Raw genomic sequence first — 25,093 nt, 5'->3', positions numbered from 1 at the left:
TCCCTGCCCTTGTCATCACAAAGCTCCATGACACATGCCATCTGAATGCTCCATGGCCTTCTCATCACAATGCTCCATGCCCTAGTTATCACAGTGCTCCAAGACCACTGTCATCACAATACTCCATGAATATTTACAGCCCAATGCTCCATGATCTTCTCATCACAATGCTCCATGATACCTGTCATCACAACGCTCTGTGCTCCTTGAAATCAAAATGTTCCATGACCTCTGTCATCACAATGCTCCAAAACCTTGTGATCACATTGTTCCACAACACTTGTCATCACAACGCTCCATGATGCCTGTTATCACAATACACCATGCCCGTGTCATCACAATGCTCCATGACCTTTGTCATCACAATGCTCAATACAGTTGTCATCACAATGCTCCCTGACACTTGTCGTCAGAATGCTCCTTGAACGCTGTCATGAAAAGCCTCCATGCCTTTTACATCACAATGCTCCATGCCCTTTTCATCACAATGCTCCATGCCATTGTCATCACATTACTCCACAAGCTTGTCATCAGAATGCTCCACGACCCTTGTCATCACAATGCTCCATGCCCCTTGTCATTACAGTGCTGCATGACGCTCGACATCACAATTATCCATGGTCTTCTCATCACAGTGCTCCACGGTCTTGCCATCACAATGCTCCATGACACTTCTCATCACAATGTTACATGATCTTGTCATCACAATTCTCCATGCACTTGTCATCGCAATGCTCCATGAACCCTGTCATAGCAAGCTCCAAGTGCTTTTCATCACAGTGCTTCACGACATTGTCATCAAAATTCTCAATGGCCGTTGTCATCACAGTGCTCCATGCCCTTGTCATCACAGTGCTCCATGACCATTGTCATCAAAAAGCTCCAAGCCCTTGCCATCACAATGCTCCATTACCTTTGTCATCACAATCCTCCATGACACTTGGCTTCACAATGCTCCATGCCATTGTCATCACAATGCACCAAGACATATATCATCACAATGTTCCCTGACACCTGTCTGCACAGTACTCCATGACCTTCTCATAACAATGCTGCATGCCCTTGTCATCACAATGCGCCTTGCCCACTGTCATCTCAATAATCCATGAAACTTGTCAGACCAATGCTCCATGCCCCTGTCATCACAATGCTCCATGCCCTTGTCATCACAATGCTCCGTGATTCCAGTCATCACAATGCTTCATGACCTTTGGCATTAAAATGGTCCATGCCCTCGTCATCACAGGGCTCTGTGAAATTTGTCACCATAATGCTCCATGAACTTTTCATTCACAATGCTCTGTGACCCTTGCCATCACAATGCTCCATGACTTTGTCAGCAGAGTGCTCCATGACCCTTGTTATCACAATGCTCCATGCGCTTTTTATCAAAATTTTCCACAAACTTGTCATCAGAATGCTCCATAAAACTTGTCATCACAATACTCCATGTACGTCTCATCAAAATGCTCTCTCACAACTGATATCAAAATGTTCCATCACTAGTCATCACAATACTCGCTCACCCCTGTCATGACACTGTTCCACGGCCTTGTCATCACAAGGCTCCATGACCCTTGTCATCACAATGCTCCAAGACCCCTGTAATCACAATGTTCCATGCTATTGTCATCACAAAGCTCCATGACGCATGTCATCAATCTGCTCCATGGCCTTCTCATCACAATGCTCCAAGACAAATGTAATCAAAATGCTCCATGCCACTTTTCATCTCAATGCTCCATGAACACTGTAATCACAATGAACCATGACCATCATCATGGAGACTTATCAATACATAGGTTTTAAGCTTCTTAGTAGTCAGATATATTCCTCTGCGAGAAATATGGGGTTTTGAGTCCATTTCACTGAGGAAAGTGTAGGTCTTGTGTATTCCGTATTTGGTTTCTGGAACGGTACCTGTACTAATATCAAACTCTAGTTTTATGCATCACCCCACCTCTCCTTCCCCCTTAAGCAGGCACAAGAGTGTTTTCTAAATGTGAGACTCTGTTCTCTTTCCTAACTCAGTTCATGTGTAGCCATGTTTACGGGACCTTCATAAGTGATATCTTATGATAAGTTTCTTTTTCTCTCTGACTTATTTCACTTAGAATCATCGTACCTGAATACACTCTTTTTGCTGCTACTGGCCTTATAACATTGATTTCATGGCTGAGGGATATTCCATCGTACGTAAGTAACACAATTTCTTGAACCATTTTTGTCTTTCCTAGGGTATTTAAGTTGTACCCAAGTTGAGGTTCTTGTAAGCAGTGCAGCACTAAATTTTGGGGTGGTTCTGTCTTATTGATTTTCAGTATTCCCAAGGTATATACCCTAGACTGGAAGTGCCCTTGGCTCTGTTGCTCTGTTGTTTCCTTGTTTTAGGGAACACAATGCACTCCTCCAGAGGGGCAGTTGGCAATTTACATCCTGCCCATCAGCATAACTAGGCTCCCTGTCCTCCATTGCCTGTCTTGCCTTTCTGGCTTTTACACATTTGCGGATGTCCCTTTTGACCGGTGGGAAGTGATCCTTCATTGTAGTTCAGATTTGCATTGCCCGCCTGCTTGCTTGGCCAAAAAGTGTGTATGCGTTTTCTCCTGAATATATTCAGGAGAAAACACATACACCCTTTTTGGCCAAGTGCATCATTGTCGAAGTTGTGCCCCTCTTCCTGTGCTTTAAAGGCGATCCCAATGTACATCTTGAAATCTGCTTCCTGCTATTCTGGCTCGCTTTCAAATCCGCCTCGTTGTTTTCCCTAAACAGATATTTGGACGATTGTTGTCCTTTATTTCTCTGACAGTTTGTGCATTGTTGTGCGCCTAATCTCAATTTTTCAACTCGTTTTTTGTGAGCTGACCGCATGTCCAAAATTTTGGTTCAGGACCTATACTGGTTCCCGGTGGGTGGCTGAGACTTTGGTTAATTCTTCTTCCTGCCGGGAAATTAGAATGGCATGTGCGGTCCAAATGCCTAACAGCTACTCTCTCATTGGTTCTCCCTCTTCCCTTTCATTCTCTACCAAATTGGCCACCTGTAAGAACCAGGAGCTTAAAGGAGCTGTCTCTCCAAGTTGGGAGATTGATAGTAAAGCAGTTGGAAAGTCAAACCGGAGCACCAGGAGAGGGATTATTAGTTGAGTTTTAGAAACCTTTCGTATTCACAGTGTGTCCATTCTCTAGGTCTCCCGTACCTGATATAGCTGCAGTAATATTCCTTTCATCTAGGAGAGTTGGGGCCCTTGGGATGTGTGCCACGCATTATTGCTTTAAAGGGTCTGCATTTGCTCACTGAATCTCACCAATCCTTTCAGTCCCAAGTGTCCAGCCTTATGCCACATCCAGCTGTCGTTGTAGATAGGGTCATTCCAGGTTTCATCAGAGCCCCTGAAGGAATTGTAAAGAAATTCTCTGTTTTTTTGTTTTTTGTTTTGAAATTCCTTTTTATACTGGGTTTGAACTGATACTCACTGCCATGTTTATGCCAGTCTAGACAAACTTGATTCCCTTACGGAGACATAAAAATACACAGATTTTAAGATTCTTACCAGTCAGATATATTCCTCTGCGGGAAATATGGCGTTTTGGGTCACTTTCACTGAGGAAAGTGTAGGTCTTGTTTATTCCGTAATTGGTTTTTGGAACGGTACCTGTACTAATATCAAACTCTGGTTCTATGAATCACCCCACCTCTCCTTCCCCCTTAAGCAGGCACAAGAGTGTTTTCTAAATGTGAGGCTCTGTTCTCTTTCCTATCTCAGTTCATGTGTAGCCATGTTTAGAGGACCTTCATAAGTGATATCTTATGATAAATTTATTTTTCTCTGTGACTTATTTCACTTAGAATCATCGTACCTGATTCCACTCATTTTGATGGTACTGGCCTTATGACATTGATTTCATGGCTGAGGTATATTACATCGCATGTAAATACCACAATTTTTGAACCATTTTTGTTTTTCCTGCGATATTTAAGGTGTACCCAAGTTGAGGATCTTGTAAGCAGTGCAGCCCTAAATTTTGGGGTGGCTCTGTCTTATTGATTTTCAATTTTCCCAAGGTATATTCCCTACACTGGAAGTGCCCTTGGCTCTGTAGCTCTGTTGTTTACTTGTTTTAGGGAGCACAATGCACTCCTCCAGAGAGGCAGTTGGCAATTTATATCCTGCCCATCAGCATAACTATGCTCCCTGTTCTCCATTGCCTGTCTTGCCTTTCTGGCTTTTACACATTTTGCGGATGTACCATTTGACCGGTTGGAAATGATACTTCTTTGTAGTGCAGATTTGCATGGCCCCCCTGCTTGCTTGGCCAAAAATTGTGTATGCGTTTTCTCCTGAATATATTCAGGAGAAAGGCATACGCCCTTTTTGGCAAAGTGCATCATTGTCGAAGTTGTGCCCCTCTTCCTGTGCTTTAAAGGCGATTCCAATGTACCTCTTGAAATCTGCTTCCTGCTATTCTGGCTCGTTTTCAAGTCTGCCTCATTGTTTTCCCTCAACAGATATTTGGACGATTGTTGTCCTTTATTTCTCTGACAGTTTGTGCATTGTTGTGCCCCTAATCTCCATTTTTCAACTCGTTTTTTGTGAGCTGACCGCAAGACCAAAATTTTGGTTCAGGACCTATACTGGTTCCCGGCGGGTGGGTGAGACTTTGGTTAATTCTTCTTCCTGCCGGGAAATTAGAATGACATGTGCCCGTCCAAATGCCTAACAGCTACTCTGTCATTGGTTCTCCCTCTTCCCTTTCATCCTCTGCCAAATTGGCAACTTCTTCAATCGAGAAGGTTAAAGGGGCTATCACTGCAATTTGGGAGATTGATAGTAAAGCAGTTGGAAATTCAAACCGGAGCACCAGGAAAGGGACTATCAGTGGAGTTTTAGAAACGTTTTTTATTCACACTGTGTCCATTCTGTAGGTTTCCCGTACATGTTATAACTGTAGTAATATCCCCTACGACCTGGAGAATTGGGACCCTTGGAATGTGTGCCACGCATTATTGCTTTAAAGGGTCTGCATTTGCTCACCAAATCTCACCAATCCTCTCAGTCCCAAGTGTCCAGCCTTATGCCACATCCAGCTGTCATTGTAGATAGTGTCATTCCAGGTTTCATCAGAGGCCCTGAAGCAATTGTAAAGAATTTCCCTGTTTTTTTGTTTTGTTTTTGAAATTCCTTTTTACAGCGGGTTTGAGCTGATTCTAACTGCCATGTTTATGCCAATCTAGACACACTTGATTCCCTTATGGAGACTTACCAATACATAAGTTTTAAGATTCTTACTAGTCAGATATATTCCTCTGCGAGAAATATGGGGTTTTGAGTCCATTTCAGTGAGGAAATTGTAGGTCTTGTGTATTCCGTATTTGGTTTTCTGGATCGGTAACGGTAGTAATATCAAACTCTGGTTTTATGCATCACCCCACCTCTCCTTCCCCCTTAAGCAGGCACAAGAGTGTTTTCTAAATGTGAGACTCTGTTCTCTTTCCTAACTCAGTTCATGTGTAGCCATGTTTACAGGACCTTCATAAGTGATATCTTATGATAAGTTTCTTTTTCTCTGTGACTTATTTCACTTAGAATCATCGTACCTGAATCCACTCATTTTGCTGCTACTGGCCTTATAACATTGATTTCATGGCTGAGAGATATTCCATCGTACATAAGTAACACAATTTCTTGAACCATTTTTGTCTTTCCTAGGATATTTAAGGTGTACCCAAGTTGAGGTTCTTGGAAGCAATGCAGCATTAAATTTTGCGGTGGCTCTGTCTTATTGATTTTCAGTATTCCCAAGGTATATTGCCTAGACTGGAAGTGCCCTTGGCTCTGAAGCTCTGTTGTTTCCTTGTTTTAGGGAACACAGTGCACTCCTCCAGAGAGGCAGTTGGCAATTTACATCCTGCCCATCAGCATATCTAGGCTCACTGTTCTCCAGGGCCTGCCTTGCCTTTCTGGTTTTTACACATTTTGCGGATGTCCCTTTTGACCGGTGGGAAGTGATCCTTCATTGTAGTTCAGATTTGCATTGCCCGCTTGCTTGCTTGGCCAAAAAGGACGTATGCGTTTTCTCCTGAATATATTCAGGAGAAAACACATATGGCATTTCTGGCCAAGTACATCATTGTTGAAGTTGTGCCCCTCTTCCTGTGCTTTAAAGGTGATTTTAATGTACCTCTTGAAATCTGTTTCCTGCTATTCTGGCTCGCTTTAAAGTCCACCTTGTTGCCTTCCCTCAACAGATTTTTGGACAATTGTTGTCCTTTACGTCTCTGACAGTTTGTGCATTGTTGTGCCCCTAAGCTCCATTTTTCAACTCGTTTTTTGTGAGCTGACAGCAAGTCCATATTTTGGTTCAAGACCTACACTGCTTCAGGGCGTGTGGCTGAGACTTTGGTTAATTATTCTTCCATTCGGGAAATTGGAGTGACATGAGCCCGTCCAAATACCTAACAGCTACGCTCTCATTGGTTCTCCCTCTTCCCTTTCATCCTCTGCCAAATTGGCAACCTGTGTGAACCAGGAGGTTAAAGGGGCTGTCTTTCCAAGTTGGGAGATTGGTAGTAAATCTGTTGGAAAATCAAACCGGAGCACCAGGAGAGGAATTATTAGTTGAGTTTTAGAAATCTTTCATATTCACAGTGTGTTCATTCTCTAGGGTTCCCCTACATGTTATAGCTGTATTAATATTCCCTTCAACCTGGAGAAAAGGGAACCTTGGAATGTGGGCCACACGTTATTGCTTTAAAGGTTCTGCATTTGCTCACCGAATCTCACCAATCGTCTCAGTCCCAAGTGTCCAGCCTTATGCCACATCCAGCTGTCATTGTAGATAGGGTCATTTCAGGTTTCATCAGAGCCCCTGAAGGAATTGTGAAGAATTTCCCTGTTTTTTTGTTTTGTTTTTGAAATTCCTTTTTATAGTGGGTTTGAGCTGATTCTCACTGTCATGTTTATGCCTGTCTAGACAAACTTGATTACCTTACGGAGACATATCAATACATAGGTTTTAAAATTCTTTCCAGTCAGATATATTCCTCTGCGGGAAATATGGCGTTTTGAGTCCCTTTCACTGAGGAAAGTGTAGGTCTTTTCTATTCCGTAGTTGGTTTTTGGAACGGTACCTGTACTAATATCAAACTCTGGTTTTATGCATCACCCTACCTATCCTTCCCCCTTAAGCAGGCATAAGAGTGTTTTCTAAATGTGAGACTCTGTTCTCTTTCCTAACTCAGTTCATGTGTAGCCAGGTTTACAGGACCTTCATAAGTGATATCTTATGATAAGTTTCTTTTTCTCTGTGACTTATTTGAATTAGGATCATCGTACCTAAATCCACTCATTATGCTGCTACTGGCCTTATGACATGGATTTCATGGCTGACAGATATTCCATCGTACGTAAGTAACACAATTTTTTGAACCATTTTTGTCTTTCCTGGGATATTTAATGTGTACCCAAGTTGAGGTTCTTGTAAGCAGTGCAGCCCTAAATTTTGAGGTGGCTCTGTCTTACTGATTTTCAATTTTCCCAAGGTATACTCCCTAGACTGGTAGTGCCCTTGGCTGTGTAGCTCTGTTGTTTCCTTGTTTTAGGGAACACAGTGCACTCCTCCAGAGAGGCAGTTGGCAATTTACATTCCGCCCATCATCATAACTAGACTCCCTCTTCTCCAGGGCCTGTCTTGCCTTTCTGGTTTTTACATATTTTGCGCATGTCCCTTTTGTCTGGTGGGAAGCGATACTGCTTTGTAGTGCAGATTTGCATTGCCCGCTTGCTTGCTTGGCCAAAAAGGGCTTATGCGTCTTCTCCTGAATATATTCAGGAGAAAACACGTAGGCCCTGTTTGGCCAAGTGCATCATTGTCGAAGTTGTGCCCCTCTTCCTGTGCTTTAAAGGTGATTCAAATGTACCTCTTGTAATGTGTTTCCTGCTACTCTGGCTCGCTTTCAAATCTGCCTCATTGCCTTCCCTCAACCGAATTTTGCACGAAGGTTTTCCTTTATTACTCTGCCCGTTTGTGAATTGCTGTGCCCCTGAGCTCCATTTTTCAACTCGTTTTTTGTGAGCTGACCGCAAGTCCAAAATTTTGGTTCCGGACCTATACTGGTTCCCGGCGGGTGGCTGAGACTTGGGTTAATTCTTCTTCCTGCCGGGAAATTAGAGTGACATGTGCCCATCCAAATGCCTAATAGCTACTCTCTCATTGATTCTCCCTCTTCCCTTTCATCCTCTGCCAAATAGGCAACCTGTGCGAACCAGGAGGTTAAAGGGGCTGTCTCTCCATGTTGGGAGATTGATAGTAAAGCAGTTGGAAAGTCAAACCGGAGCACCAGGAGGGGGAATATTAGTTGAGTTTTGGAAACCTTTCATATTCACAGTGTGTCCATTCTCTAGGTTTCCCGTACATGTTATAGCTGTAGTAATATTCCCTTCACCCTGGAGATTTGGGACCCTTGGAATGTGTGCCACACATTATTGCTTTAAATGGTCTGCATTTGCTCACCGAATCTCACCAATCCTCTCTGTCCCAAGTGTCCAGCCTTATGCCCCATCCAGCTGTCATTGTAGATAGTGTCATTCCAGGTTTCATCAGAGCCCCTGAAGGAATTGTAAAGAATTTCCCTGGTTTTTTTGTTTTGTTTTTGAAATTCATTTTTATAATGGGTTTGAGCTGATTCTAACTGCCATGATTATGGCAGTCAAAACACACTTCATTCCCTTACGGAGACATATCAATACGTAGGTTTTAAGTTTCTTACTAGACAGATATATACCTCTGCGGGATATATGGGGTTTTGAGTCCCTTTCACTGAGGAAAGTTTAGGTCTTTTCTATTCCGTAGTTGGTTTTTGGAACGGTACATGTACTAATATCAAACTCTGGTTTTATGCATCACCCCACCTCTCCTTCCCCCTTAATCAGGCATAAGAGTGTTTTCTAAATGTGAAACTCTGTTCTGTTTCCTAACTCAGTTCATGTGTAGCCATGTTTACAGGACCTTCATAAGTGATATCTTATGATAAGTTTCTTTTTCTCTGTGACTTATTTCACTTAGAATCATCGTACCTGAATCCACTCATTTTGCTGCTACTGGCCTTACGACATTGATATCATGGCTGACTGATATTCCATCGTATGTAAGTAACACAATTTCTTGAACCATTTTTTTCCTTTCCTGGGATATTTAAGGTGTACCCAAGTTGAGGTTCTTGTAAGCAGTGCAGCCCTAAATTTTGAGGTGGCTCTGTCTTTCTGATTTTCAATTTTCCCAAGGTATACTCCCTAGACTGGTAGTGCCCTTGGCTGTGTAGCTCTGTTGTTTCCTTGTTTTAGGGAACACAGTGCACTCCTCCAGAGAGGCAGTTGGCAATTTACATCCTGTCCATCAGCATAACTAGACTCCCTGTTCTACAGGGCCTATCTTGCCTTTCTGGATTTTACACATTTTGCGGATGTCCCTTTTGACCGGTGGGAAGTGATACTTCATTCTAGTGCAGTCTTGCATTGCCCGCTTGCTTCTTGGCCAAAAAGCGCGTATGCGTTTTCTCCTGAATATATTCAGGAGAAAACTCCTAAGCCCTTTTTGGCCAAGTGCATCATTGTCGAAGTTGTGCCCCTATTCCTGTGCTTTAAAGGCGATTCCAATGTACCTCTTGAAATCTGTTTCCTGCTATTCTGGCTCGCTTTCAATTCTGCCTCATTGCCTTCCCTCAACAGATTTTTGGACGATTGTTTTCCTTTACTTCTCTAACTCTTTGTGCATTGCTGTGCCCCTAATCTCCATTTTTCAACTCGATTTTTGTGAGCTGACCGCAAGACCAAAATTTTGGTTCAAGATCTATACTGGTTCCCGGCGGATGGCTGAGAATTTGGTTAATTCTTCTTCCTGCCGGGAAATTAGAGTGACATGTGCCCGTCCAAATGCCTAACAGCTACTCTCTCATTGGTTCTCCCTCTTCCCTTTCATCCTCTGCCAAATTGGCAACCTGTGCGAACCAGGAGGTTAAAGGGGCTGTCTTTCCATGTTGGGAGATTGGGAGTAAATCTGTTTGAAATTCAAACCGGAGCAACAGGAGAGGGATTATTATTTGAGTTTTAGTAATATTTTATATTCACACTGAGACCATTCTCTAGGGTTCCCGTACATGTTATAGCTGTAGTAATATTCCCTTCAACCTGGAGAGTTGGGACCCTTGGAATGTGTGACACACATTATTGCTTTAAATGGTCTGCATTTGCTCACCGAATCTCACCAATCCTCTCAGTCCCAAGTGTCCAGGCTTATTCAACATCCAGCTGTGGTTGTAGATAGGGTCATTCCAGGTTTCATCAGAACCCCAGAAGGAATTAGAAAGAATTTCCCAGTTTTTTTTGTTTTGTTTTTGTAATTCCTTTTTATAGTGGGTTTCAGCTGATTCTCACTGCCATGTTTATGGCAGTTAAGACACACTTCATTCCCTAACGGAGACATATCAATACATAGGTTTTAAGTTTCTTACTAGTCAGATATATACCTCTGCGGCAAAAATGGGGTTTTGAGTCCCTTTCACTGAGGAAAGTGTAGGTCTTTTCTATTCCATAGTTGGTTTTTGGAACGGTACATGTTCTAATATCAAACTCTGGTTTTATGCATCACCCCACCTCTCCTTCCCCCTTAAGCAGGCACAAGAGTGTTTTCTAAATGTGAGACTCTGTTCTGTTTCCTAACTCAGTTCATGTGTAGCCATGTTTACAGGACCTTCATAAGTGATATCTTATGATAAGTTTCTTTTTCTCTCTGACTTATTTCACTTAGAATCATCGTACCTGAATCTACTCATTTCGCTGCTACTGGCCTTATAACATTGATTTCATGGCTGAGGGATATTCCATCGTACGTAAGTAACACAATTTTTTGAACCATTTTTGTCTTTCCTGGGATATTTAATGTGTACCCAAGTTGAGGTTCTTGTAAGCAGTGCAGCCCTAACTTTTGGGGTGGCTCTGTCTTATTGATTTTCAGTATTCCCCAGCTATATTCCATAGACTGGAAGTGCCCTTGGCTCTGTTGCTATGTTGGTTCCTTGTTTTAGGGAACACAATGCACTCCTCCACAGAGGCAGTTGGCAATTTACATCCTGCCCATCAGCATAACTAGGCTCCCTGTTCTCCAGGGCCTGCCTTGCCTTTCTGGTTTTTACACATTTTGCGGATGTCCCTTTTGACCGGTGGGAAGTGACGCTTCATTGTAGTTCAGATTTGCATTGCCCGCTTGCTTGCTTGGCCAAAAAGGACGTATGTGTTTTCTCCTGAATATATTCAGGAGAAAACACATACGGCATTTCTGGCCAAGTACATCATTGTTGAAATTGTGCCCCTCTTCCTGTGCTTTAAAGGCGATTCCAATGTACCTCTTGAAATCTGTTTCCTGCTATTCTGGCTCACTTTCAAGTCTGACTCGTTGCCTTCCCTCATAAGATTTTTGGACGATTGTTGTCCATTATTTCTCGGAGAGTTTGTGCATCGTTGTGCCCCTAAGCTCCATTTTTCAACTCGTTTTTTGTGAGCTGACCGCAAGCCCAAAATTTTGGTTCAGGACCTATACTGGTTCCCGACGCATGGCTGAGACTTTGGTTAATTTTTCTTCCTTCCGGGAAATTAGAGTGACATGTGCCCGTCCAAATGCCTAACAGCTAACCTCTCATTGGCTCTCCCTCTTCCCTTTCATCCTCTGCCAAATTGGCAACCTGTGCGAACCAGGAGGTTAAAGGGGCTGTCTTTCCAATTTTGGAGATTGATAGTAAAGCAGTTGGAAAGTCAAACTGGAGCACCTGGAGAGGGACTATTAGTTGAGTTTTAGAAACCTTTCATATTCACAGTGTGTCCATTCTCTAAGTTTCCCATACATGTTATAGCTGTAGTAATATTCCCTTCAACCTGGAGAGTTGGGACCCTTGGAATGAGTGCCACGCATTATTGCTTTAAATGGTCTGCATTTGCTCACCGAATCTCACCAATCCTCTCTGTCCCAAGTGTCCAGCCTTATGGCATATCCAGCTGTCATTGTAGATAGGGTCATTCCAGGTTTCATCAGAGCCCCTGAAGGAATTGTAAAGAATTTCTCTTTTTTTTTTTGTTTTGTTTTTGAATTTCCTTTTTATAGTGGGTTTGAGCTGATTCTCACTGCCATGTTTTCGGCAGTCAAGACACACTTCATTCCCTTATGGAGACATATCAATACATAGGTTTTAAGTTTCTTACTAGTCAGATATATACCTCTGCGGGAAATATGGGGTTTTGAGTCCCTTTCACTGAGGAAATTGTAGGTCTTTTCTATTCCATAGTTGGTTTTTGGAACGGTACATGTACTAATATCAAACTCTGATTTTATGCATCACCCCACCTCTCCTTCCCCCTTAAGCAGGCATAAGAGTGTTTTCTAAATGTGAGACCCTGTTATGTTTCCTTACTCAGTTCATGTGTATCCATGTTTACAGGACCTTCATAAGTGATATCTTATGATAAGTTTCTTTTTCTCTGTGACTTATTTCACTTAGAATCATCGTACCTGAATCCACTCATTTTGCTGCTACTGGCCTTATAACATTGATTTCATGGCTGACTGATATTCCATCGTATGTAAGTAACACAATTTCTTGAACCATTTTTGTCTTTCCTGGGATATTTAAGGTGTACCCAAGTTGAGGTTCTTGTAAGCAGTGCAGCCCTAAATTTTGGGGTGGCTCTGTCTTATTGATTTTCAGTTTTCCCAAGGTATATTCCCTAGACTGGAAGTGCCCTTGGCTCTGTAGCTCTGTTGTTTACTTGTTTTAGGGAACACAGTGCATTCCTCCAGAGAGGCAGTTGGCAATTTACATCCTGCCCACCAGCATAACTAGGCTCCCTGTTCTCCAGGGCCTGTCTTGCCTTTCTGGCTTTTACACATTTTGCGGATGTCCCTTTTGACACGTGGGAAGTGATACGTAATTGTAGTTCAGATTTGCGTTGCCCACTTGCTTGCTTGGCCAGAAACGACGTATGCGTTTTCTCCTTAATATATTCAGGAGAAAACACATACGCCCTTTCTGGCCAAGTGCATCGTTGTGGAAGTTGTGCCCCTCTTCCTGTGCTTTAAAGGCGATTCCAATGTACCTCTTGAAATCTGTTTCCTGCTATTCTGGCTCGCTTTCAATTCCGCCTCATTGCCTTCCCTCAACAGATTTTTGGACGATTGTTTTCCTTTACTTCTCTAACTCTTTGTGCATTGCTGTGCCCCTAATCTCCATTTTTCAACTCGATTTTTGTGAGCTGACCGCAAGACCAAAATTTTGGTTCAAGATCTATACTGGTTCCCGGCGGATGGCTGAGAATTTGGTTAATTCTTCTTCCTTCTGGGAAATTAGAGTGACATGTGCCCGTCCAAATGCCTAACAGCTACTCTCTCATTAGTTCTCCCTCTTCCCTTTCATCCTCTGCCAAATTGGCAACCTGTGCGAAACAGGAGGTTAAAGGGGCTGTCTTTCCATGTTGGGAGATTGAGAGTAAATCTGTTGGAAAGTCAAACCAGAGCACCAGGAGAGGGATTATTATTTGAGTTTTAGTAATCTTTGATATTCACAGTGTGTCCATTCTCTAGGGTACCCGTACATGTTATAGCTGTAGTAATATTTCCTTCAACCTGGAGTGTTGGGACCCTTGGAATGTGTGCCACACATTATTGCTTTAAATGGTCTGCATTTGCTCAACGTATCTGACCAATCCTCTCAGTCCCAAGTGTCCAGGCTTATGCCACATCCAGCTGTGGTTGTAGAGAGGGTCATTCCAGGTTTCATCAGAACCCCTGAAGGAATTGTAAAGAATTTCCCAGTTTTTTTGTTTTGTTTTTGTAATTCCTTTTATAGTGGGGTTGAGGTGATTCTCACTGCCATGTTTATGCCAGTCAAGACACATTTCATTCCCTTACGAGACATATCAATACATAGGTTTTAAGTTTCTTACTAGTCAGATATATACCTCTGCGGGAAATATTGGGTTTTGAGACCCTTTCACTGAGGGAAGTGTAGGTCTTTTCTATTCCATATTTGGTTTTTGGAACGGTAGCTGTACGAATATCAAACTCTGGTTTTATGCATCACCCCTCCTCTCCTTTCCCCTTAATCAGGCATAAGAGAGTTTTCTAAATGTGGGACTCTGTTCTCTTTCCTAACTCAGTTCATGTGTAGCCATGTTTACAGGACGTTCATAAGTGATATCTTATGATAAGTTTCTTTTTCTCTATGACTTATTTTACTTAGAATCATCGTACCTGAATAAACTCATTTTGCTGCTACTGGCCTCATGACATTGATTTCATGGCTCTGGCATATTCCATCTTCCGTAATTACCACAATTTATTGAACCAATTTTGTCTTTCCTGGGATATTTAATGTGTACCCAAGTTGAGGTTCTTGTAAGCAGTGCAGCCCTAAATTTTGGGGTGGCTCTGTCTTATTGATTTTCAGTTTTCCCAAGGTATATTCCCTAGACTGGAAGTGCCCTTGGCTCTGTAGCTCTGTTGATTTCATGTTTTAGGAAACACAATGCACTCCTTCAGAGAAGAAGTTGGCAATTTACACCTCGCCCATCAGCATAACTAGGATCCCTGTTCTCCAGGGCCTGTCTTGCCTTTTTGGATTTTACACATTTTGCGGATGTCCCTTTTGACCGCTGGGAAGTGATACTTCTTTGTACTGCAGAAATGCATTGCCTGCTTGCTTGCTTGGCCAAAAAGGGCTTATGTGTTTCCTCCTGAATATATTCAGGAGGAAACTCATACACCCTTTCTGGGCAAGTGCATCATTGTCGAATTTGTTTCCCTCTTCCTGTGCTTTAAAGGTGATTCCAATGTACCTCTTGAAATATGTTTCATGCTATTCTGGCTCGCTTTCGAGTCTGCCTCGTTGCCTTCCCTCAACAGATTTTTGGACTATAGTTGCCCTTTATTACTCTGCCAGTTTGTGAATTGCTGTGCCCCTGAGCTCCATTTTTCAACAAGTTTTTTGTGAGCTGACCGCAAGTCCAAAATTTTGCTTCAGGATCTATACTGGTTCCTGGCGGGTGGCTGAGACTTTGGTTAATTCTTCTTTCTGCCGGAAATTAGAGTGACATGTGCCCATTGAAATGCCTAACAGCTACTCTCTCATTGGTTCTCCATCTTTCCTTTCATCCTCTGCCTAATTTGCAACCTTTGACAACCAGGAGGTTAAAGGGGCTGTCTCTCCAACTTTGGAGATTGATAGTAAAGCAGTTGGAAATTCAAACAGAAGCACCAGGGGAGAGACTATTCGTTGAGTTCTAGAAACCTTTCGTATTCACCGTGTTTCCATTCTCTAGGTTTCCCGTACATGTTATAGCTGTAGTAATATACCCTTCAACCTGGAGAGTAGGGATCCTTGGAATGTGTGCCACGCATTATTGTTTTAAATGGTCTGCATTTGCTTATCCAATCTCACCAATCCTCTAAGTCCCAGGTGTCCAGCCTTATTCCACAGCCAGCTGTCATTGTAGATAGGGCCATTCTAGGATTCATCAGAGCCCCTGTAGGAGTTGTAAAGAATTTCCCTGTTTATTTGTTTTGTTTTTCAAATTCCTTTTTATAGTGAGTTTGAGCTGATTCTCAGTGCCATGTTTATGCCAGTCTAGACACACTTGATTCCCTTACGGAGACATATCAATACATAGGTTTTAAGTTTCTTACTAGTCAGATATATTCCTGTGCAGGATATATGGGGTTTTGAGTCCCTTTCACTGAGGAAGGTGTAGGACTTGTATAATCCGTAGTTGGTTTTTGGAATGGTACCTGTACTAATATCAAACTCTGGTTTTATGCATCACCCCACCTCTCCTTCCCCCTTAAGCAGGCATAAGAGTGTTTTCTAAATGTGAGACTCTTCTCTTTCCTATCTCAGTTCATGTGTAGCCATGGTTACAGGACCTCCATAAGTGATATCTTAGTATAAGCTTCTTTTTCTCTGTGACTTATTTCACATAGAATCATCGTACATGAATCAACTCAGTTTGCTGCTACTGGCCTTATGACATTTATTTAATGGCTGAGGGATATTCCATCCTACGAAAGTAACAAAATTTCTTGAAACATTTTTGTCTTTCCTAGGATATTTAAGGTGTACCCAAGTTGATGTTCTTCTAAGCAGTGCAGCCCTAAATTTAGGGGAGGCTCTGTCTTATTGATTTTCAGTTTTCCCAAGGTATATTCCCTAGACTGGAAGTGTCCTTGGCTCTGTTGCTCTGTTGTTTACTTGTTTTAGGGAACACAATGCACTCCCCCAGAGAGGCAGTTGGCAATTTACATCCCGCCCATCAGCATAACTAGGCTCCCTGTTCTCCAGGGCCTGTCTTGCCTTTCTGGTTTTTACACATTTTGCGGATGTCCCTTTTGACCGGTGGGAAGTGATACAGCTGTGTACTGCAGAATTTCATTGCCTGCTTGCTTGCTTGGCCAAAAAGGGCTTATGCATTTCCTCCTGAATATATTCTGCAGGAAACCCATACACCATTTTTGGGTATGTGCATCATTGTCGAAATTGTGCCCCTCTTCCTGTGCTTTAAAGGGGATTCCAATGTACCTCTTGAAATCTGTTTCCTGCTATTCTGGCTCGCTTTCATGTCCACCTCGTTGCCTTCCCTCAGCAGATTTTTGGACGATAGTTGCCCTTTATTACTCTGCCAATCTGTTAATTGTTGTGCCCCTGAGCTCCATTTTTCAACTCGTTTTTGTGAGCTGACCGCACCTCCAAAATTTTGGTTCAGGACCTATACTGGTTCCCTGCGGGTGGCTGAGACTTTGGTTAATTCTTCTTCCTGTTGGGAAATTAGAGTGACATGTGCCCGTCCAAATGTCTAACAGCTACTCTCTCATTGGTTCTCCCTCTTTCCTTTCATCCTCTGCCAAATTGGCAAGCTGTGTGAACCAGGAGGTTAAACTGGCTGTCTCTCCAAGTTGGGAGATTGATAGTAAAGCAGTTGGAAATTCTAGCTGGAGAACCAGGAGAGGGACTATTAGTTGAGTTCTAGAAACCTTTCGTATTCACAGTGTGTCCATTCTCTTGGTTTCCCGTACATTTTATAGCTGTAGTAATATTCCCTTCAACCTGGAGAGTTGGGACCCTTGGAATGTGTGCCTCGCATTATTGCTTTAAAAGTTCTGCATTTGCTCATCCAATCTCACCAATCCTCTCAGTCCCAAGTGTCCAGCCTTATGCCACATCCAGCTGTCATTGTAGATAGGGTCATTCTGGGTTTCATCATAGCCCCTGAAGGAATTGTAAAGAATTTCCCAGGTTTTTTTTGTTTGTTTGTTTTTGATATTCCTTTTTATAGTGGGTTTGAGCTGATTCTCACTGCCATATTAATGCCAGTCTAGACACACTTGATTCCCTTATGGAGACATATCAATATATAGGTTTTAAGATTATTACTAGTCAGATATATTCCTCTGCGGGAACTATGTGGTTTTGAGTCCTTTCCACTGAGGAAGGTGTAGGTCTTGTCTATTCCATATTTGGTTTTTGGAAAGGTAGCTGTACGAATATCAAACTCTGGTTTTATGCATCACCCCTCCTCTCCTTTCCCCTTAAGCAGGCATAAGAGTGTTCTCTAAATGTGAGACTCTGTTCTCTTTCCTATCTCAGTTCATGTCTAGCCATGTTTACAGGACCTTCATAAGTGATATATTATGATAAGTTTCTTTTTCTCTGTGACTTATTTCACTTAGATTTATCGTACTTGAATCCACCCATTTTGTTGCTACTGGAATTATGATGTTGATTTCATGGCTGAGGGATATTCCATCTTATGTAAATGCCACAGTTTCTTGAACCAATTTAGTCTTTCCCGGGATATTTAAGGTGTACCCAAGTTGAGGTTCTTGCAAGCAGTGCAGCCCTAAATATTGGGGTGGCTCTGTCTTATTGATTTTCAGTTTTCCCAAGGTATATTCCCTACACTGGAAGTGCCCTTGGCTCTGTAGCTCTGGTGTTTACCTGATATAGGGAACACAATGCACGCCTCCAGGGAGGGAGTTGCCAATTTACATCCTGCCCATCAGCATAACAAGGCTCCCTGTTTTCCAGGGCCTGTCTTGCCTTTCTGGTTTTTACACATTTTGCGGATGTCCCTTTTGAATGGTGGGAAGTGATACTTCTTTGTAGTGCCGATTTGCATTGCCCGCTTGCTTGCTTGGCCAAAAATGGCGTATGCATTTTCTCCTGAATATATTCAGGAGAAAATTCATACGACCTTTTTGCCAAGTGCATCATTTTCGAAGTTGTGCCCCTCTTCCTGTGCTTTGAATGCAATTCCAATGTACCTCTTGAAATCTGTTTCCTGCTCTTCTGCTTCGCTTTCAAGTCCGCCTCGTTGCCTTCCCTCAACAGATTTTTGGATGATAGTTGTCCTTTATTACACTGCCATTTTGTGAATTCCTGTGCCCCTGAGCTCCATTTTTCAACTCTTTTTTTTTGTGAGCTGACCGCAAGTCCAAAATTTTGGTTCAGGACCTATACTGTTTCCCGGCGGGTGGCTGAGACTTTGGTTAATTCTTCTTCCTTCCGGGAAATTAGAGTGACATGTGCCCGACCAAATGCCTAACACCTACTCTCTCATTGGTTCTCCCTCTTCCCTTTCATCCTCTGCCAATTTGGCAAACTGTGCGAACCAAGAGGTTAATGGCTCTGTCTCTCCAAGTTGTGAGATTGATAGTAAAGAAGTTGGAAAGTCAAACCGGTGCACCGGGCGATGGACTATTAGTTGAGATTTATAAACCTTTCATATTCATAGTGTGTCCATTCTCTATGTTTGCCATACATGTTATAGCTGTAGTAATATTCCCTTCAACCTGGAGAGTTGGGACCCTTTGAATGTGGGCCACGCATTATTGCTTTAAAGGGTCTGCATTTGCTCACCCAATCTCACCAATCTCCGCAGTCCCAATTATCCAGCCTTATGCCACATCTAGCTCTCATTGTAGATTGGGTCATTCAGGGTTTCATCAGAGCCCCTGAAGGAATTGTAAAGAATTTCCCTGTTTTTGTGTTTTGTTTTTGAAATTCCTTTTTATCGTGGGTTTGAGCTGATTCTCACTGTCATGTTTCTGCCAGTCTAGACACACTTGATTCCCTTACGGAGATATATGAATACATAAGTTTTAAGATTCTGACTAGTGAGATATATTCCTCTGCGCGAAATATGGGGTTTTGAGTCCCTTTTACTGAGGAAAGTGTAGGTCTTGTCTATTACGTGTTTGGTTTTTGAAACGGTACCTGTACTAATATCAAACTCTGGTTTTATGCATCACCCCACCTCTCCTTCCCCTTAAGCAGTCATAAGAGTGTTTTCTAAATGTGAGACTCTGCTCTCTTTCCTAACTCAGTTCATGTTTAGCCATGTTACAGGACCTTCATAAGTGATATCTTATTATTAGTTTCTTTGCCTCTTTGACTTATTTCACTTAGAATCATGGTACCTGAATCCACTCATTTCGCTGCTACTGGCCTTATGACATTGATTTCATGGCTGAGTGATATTCCATCCTACGTAAGTAACACAATTTCTTGAACCATTTTTGTCTTTCCTGCGATATATATGGTGTACCCAAGTTGATGTTATTGTAAGCAGTGCAGCCCTAAATTTTGGTGTGGCTGTGTCTTATTGATTTTTAGTTTTCCCAAGTTATATTCCCTAGACTGGAAGTTCCCTTGGCTCTGTACCTCTGCTCTTTACCTGTTTTAGGGAGCACAATGCACTCCTCCAGATAGGCAGTAGGCAATTTACATCCTGCCCATCAGCATAACGAGGCTCCCTGTTCTCCAGTGCCTGTCTTGCCTGTTTTGTTTTTACACATTTTGTGGATGTCACTTTTGAACGGTGGGAAGTGATACTTCTTTGCAGTGCCGAATTGCATTGCCCGCTTGCTTGCTTGGCCAAACAGGGCGTATGCATTTCCTCATGAATATATTCAGGAGAAAACGCATACACCCTGTTTGGCCCAGTGCATCATTGTCGAAGTTGTGCCCCTCATCCTGTGCTTTAAAGGCGATTCCAATGTACCTCTTGAAATCTGTTTCCTGCTATTCTGGCTCGCTTTCACGTCTGCCTCGTTGCCTTCCCTCAACAGATTTTTGGACGATAGTTGTCCTTTATTACTGTGCCAGTTTGTGAATTGCTGTGCCCCTGAGCTCCATTTTTCAACTCTTTTTTTTGTGAGCTGACCACAAGTCCAAAATTTTGGTTCAGGACCTATACTGGTTCCCGGTGGCTGGCTGAGACTTTGGTTAATTCTTCTTCTTGCCGGGAAATTAGGGTGACATGTGTCCGTCCAAATGCCTAACAGCTACTCTCTCATTGGTTCTCCCTCTTCCCTTATATCCTCTGCCAAATTGTCAACCTGTGCGAACCAGGAGTTTAAAGGGGCTGTCTCTCCAATTTGGGAGATTGATAGTAAAGCATTTGGAAAGTCAAACTGGAGCACCAGGACAGGGACTATTAGTTGAGTTTTAGAATCGTTTAGAATTCACAGTGTGTACATTCTCTACGTTTCCCATACATGTTATAACTGTAGTGATATTCCCTTCTACCTGGAGAGTTGGGACACATGGAATTGGTGGAATGCATTATTGCTTTAATGCGTCTGCATTTTCTCACCCAATCTCACCAATCCTCTCAGTCCCAAGTGACCAGCCTTATGTCTCATCCAGCTGTCGTTTTAGATAGGGTCATTACAGGTTTCATCATAACACCTGAAGGAATTGTGTTTGAATTTCGCTGTTTTTTTTGTTTTATTTTTGAAATTCATTTTTATAATGAGGTTGAGCTAATTTTCACTGACGTGTTTATGCCGGTCTAGACAGATTTGATTCCCTTATGGAGACATATCGATACATAGGTTTTAAGATTCTTACTAATCAGGGGCTTCCCTGGTGGTGCAGTGTTTGAGAGTCCGCCTGCCGATGCAGGGGACACGGGTTCGTGCCCCGGTCTGGGAGGATCCCACATGCCGCGGAGCGGCTTGTCCCATGAGCCATGGCCATTGAGCCTGCATGTCCTGAGCCTGTGCTCCGCAACGGCAGAGGCCACAACAGTGAGAGGCCCACATACAGCAAAAAAAAAAAAAAAAAAAAAAAAAAAAGGATTCTTACAAATCAGATATATTCCTCTGCGGGGAATAGGGGTGTTGAGTCCCGTTCACTGAGTAAGGAGTAGGTCTTGTCTATTCTGTATTTGGATTATGGAACAGTCCCTGTGCTAATATCAAACTCTGGTTTTGTGCATATTACCACCTTTCTTTCCCTTAAGCAGCCATAAGTATGTTTTCTAAATGTGAGACTCTGTTCTCTTTGCTAATTCAGTTCATGTTTAGCCATGTTTACATTTCCTTCATAAGTAATATCTTATGTCAGAAGGCTCCATGGCTCTTTTCATCATAAAGCTCCATGATGCTCGTCATCACAATTATCCATGGTCTTCTCATCTCAATGCTTCACGGTCTTGCCATCACATTGCTCCATGTCCTGATCATCACAATGCTCCTTTACCTTTGTCATCACAATCCTCCATGACACTTGGCATCACAATGCTCCATGGCATTGGCATCACAATGGACCGTGACATATGTAATCACATTGTTCCCTGACACCTGTCTTCACAATAATCCATGACGTTGTCATCACAATGTTCCATGCTCTTTTCATCACAATGCACCATGCCCACTGTCATCACAATAATCCATGAAATTTGTGAGACCAATGCTCCATGCCCCTGTCATCACAATGCACCATGCCCACTCTCATCACAATAATCCATGAAATTTGTGAGACCAATGCTCCATGCCCCTGTCATCACAATGCTCCATGCCCTTGACATCACAATGCTCCATGACCCCTGTCATCACAATGCCCCGTGACTCCATTCACCACAATGCTTCATGATCTTTGTCATAACAATGTCCCGTGACTCCATTCACCACAATGCTTCATGATTTTTGTCATCACAATGGTCAATGCCCTCTTCATCACAAGGCTCTGTGACCTGTGTCACCACAATGCTCCATGAACTTTTCATCACAATGCTCCATGACCCTTGTCATCACAATGCTCCATGCCTTTCTCAGCACAATACTCAATGACCCTTGTCATCACAATGCTCCATGCGCTTGTCAGCAAAATGCTCCACCAGCTTGTCATCACAATGCTGCATGCACTTCTCCTCAAAATGATCCTTTACCACTGATATCACAATGTTCCATCACTAGTCATAACAATACTCACTCACCCTTGTCATCACAATTTTCCCTGACCTCTGTCATCACAATACTACATGCCCTTATCCTCACAGTGCTCCATGACCCCTGACATCACAATGCTCCATAAGCCATGTAATCAAAATGCTCCATGACCCTTTACATCACAATGCTCCATGACCCCTGACCTCACAATGCTCCATAGCATATGTCATCAAAATGCTCCATGACATTTGTCATCACAAAGCTCCATGACCATTGGCATCACAATGCTCCATTCCAATGTCATCACAATGCTCCATGAACACTCTCATCACATTGCTCCATGCACTTATCATCCCAAATCACCATGACTCTTGTAATCACAATGCTCGATGTCCTTCTCAGCACAATGCTACATGTCCTTGTCATTACAATCCTGCATGATCTATGTATCACAGTGTTCCGTGCCCTTGTCATCACAATGATCCATGCCCACTCTCATCAAAATAATCCATGAAACTTTTCAGACCAATGCCCCATACCCTTGTCATCACAATGCTCCATTACCCTTGTCATAACAATGCTCCATGACCCCTGCTATCACAATGTTCCACGGCCTTGTCATCACAAGCCTCCATGACCCTGGTCATCACAATGCTCCAAGACCCCTGTAATCACAATGCTCCATGCCCTTGTCATCACAATGCTCCAACACCCCTGTAATCACAACGCTCCATGCCAATTTTCTTCTCAATGCTTCATGAACCATGTCATCACAATGCACCGTGCCCATCACCATAATATTTCATGCTATTGTCATCACAAGGAAATCAAAATGCTCAATGACCTCTGTCATCACATTGCTCCAAACCGTTCTGATAACAATGTTCCATAACACTTGTCATTACAATGCTCCATGACACTTGGCATCACAATGCTCCATGCCATTGTCATCGCAATGGACCATGACATATGTCATCACAATGCTCCCTGACACCTGTGTTCACAATACTCCATGACCTTGTCATCACAATGCTCCATGCCCTTGTCATAACAATGAGCCATGCCCACTGTCATCACAATAATCCATGAAGATTGTCAGACCAATGTTCCATGCCCCTGTCATCACAATGCTCCATGCCTTTGTCATCACAATGCTCCATGACCCCTGTCGTCACAATGCTCCGTGACTCTAGTCATCACAATGCTTTACGACATTTTATATCACAATGGTCCATACTTTCATCACACAAGGCTCTGTGACCTTTGTCACCACAGTGTTCCATGCCCTTGTCATCACAATATGCCATGCCCACTGTCATCACAATAATCCATGAAACTTGTCAGACCAATGTTCCATGCCCCTGTCATCACAGTGCTCCATGCCCTTGTCTTCAGAGTGCTCCGTGCCTCCAGTCATCACAATGCTTCATGACCATTGTCATCACAATGGTCCATGCCCTCGTCACACAAGGCTCTGTGACCTTTGTCACCACAATGCTCCATGAACTTTTCATCACAAAACCCTATGAGCCTTGTCATCACAATGCTACATGCCTTTGTCAGCACAATGCTCCATGACGCTTGTCATCACGATGCTCTATGCACATGTCAGCACAATGCTCCATGACCCATGTCATAACAATTCGCCATGCGCTTGTCATCACAATGCTCCACATCCTTTTCATCGCTATGCTCCATAAAACGTGTCATCACAATTCTCCATGCACTTCTCATCTAAATGCTCTCTCACCACTGATATCACAATGTTCCATCACTAGTCATCACAATACTCCCTCACCCCGTCATCACCATGTTCCTTGACCCCTGTCATCAAAATGCTACATGCCCATATCATCACAATGCTACATTCCCATATCTTCATAATGCTCCCTGACCCCTGACATCACAATGTTCCATAACCCCTGTCACAAAATGCTCCATGACCCTTTTCATCCCAATGCTCCATGACCTCTGACATCACAATGTTCCATAACCCCTGTCATCAAAATGTTCCATGATACATTTCATCAGATTGCTCCATGACTCTGTCATCACAATGCTCCATGAACTATTCATCACAATGCTCTGTGACCCTTGTCATCACAAAGCTCCATGCAATTTTCAGCACAATGCTCCATGACATTTGTCATCACAATGCTCGATGCGCATGTAAGCACAATGCTCCATAACGCATGACATCATAATACTCCTTGCACTTCTCATCACAATGCACCACGCCCTTGTCATCAAAATGCTCCATGACTTTGTCATCACAAAGCTCCATGACCCTTGGCATCACAATGCTCCATTCCATTGTCATAACAATGCTCCATGACACTTTTCATCAATATGGTCCTTGAACCCTGTCATGACAAGGCTCCATGCCTTTTTCATCACAATAATCCATAACATTTTCATCACAATGCTCCAAGACCCGTGTAATCACAATGCTCCATGACCTTAATCACAAAGCTCCATGATGCATGTCATCAGAATGCTCCATGGCCTTCTCATCACAATGCTCCAAGACCCCTGTCATCTCAATGCTCTGTGATTCCAGTCATCACAATGCTCCATGACATTTGTCATCACAATGCTCAATACACTTGTCATCACAATGCTCCATGAGCTTGTCAGCACAATGCTCCCTGACACTTGTCATCAGTACGCTCCTTTAATACTGTCATGACAAGAATCCATGCCTATTTCATCTCAATGATCCATTCCCTTTTCATTACAATGCTCCAAGACCACTGTTATCACAATGCTCCGTGACTTCAGTCATCACAATGCTTCATGACATTTGTCATCACAGTGGTCCA

Source organism: Hyperoodon ampullatus, assembly GCF_949752795.1.
Source record: "Hyperoodon ampullatus genome assembly, chromosome: X".
Taxonomy (NCBI): Eukaryota; Metazoa; Chordata; class Mammalia; order Artiodactyla; family Ziphiidae; genus Hyperoodon; species Hyperoodon ampullatus.
This window is presented reverse-complemented; position numbering follows the sequence as displayed.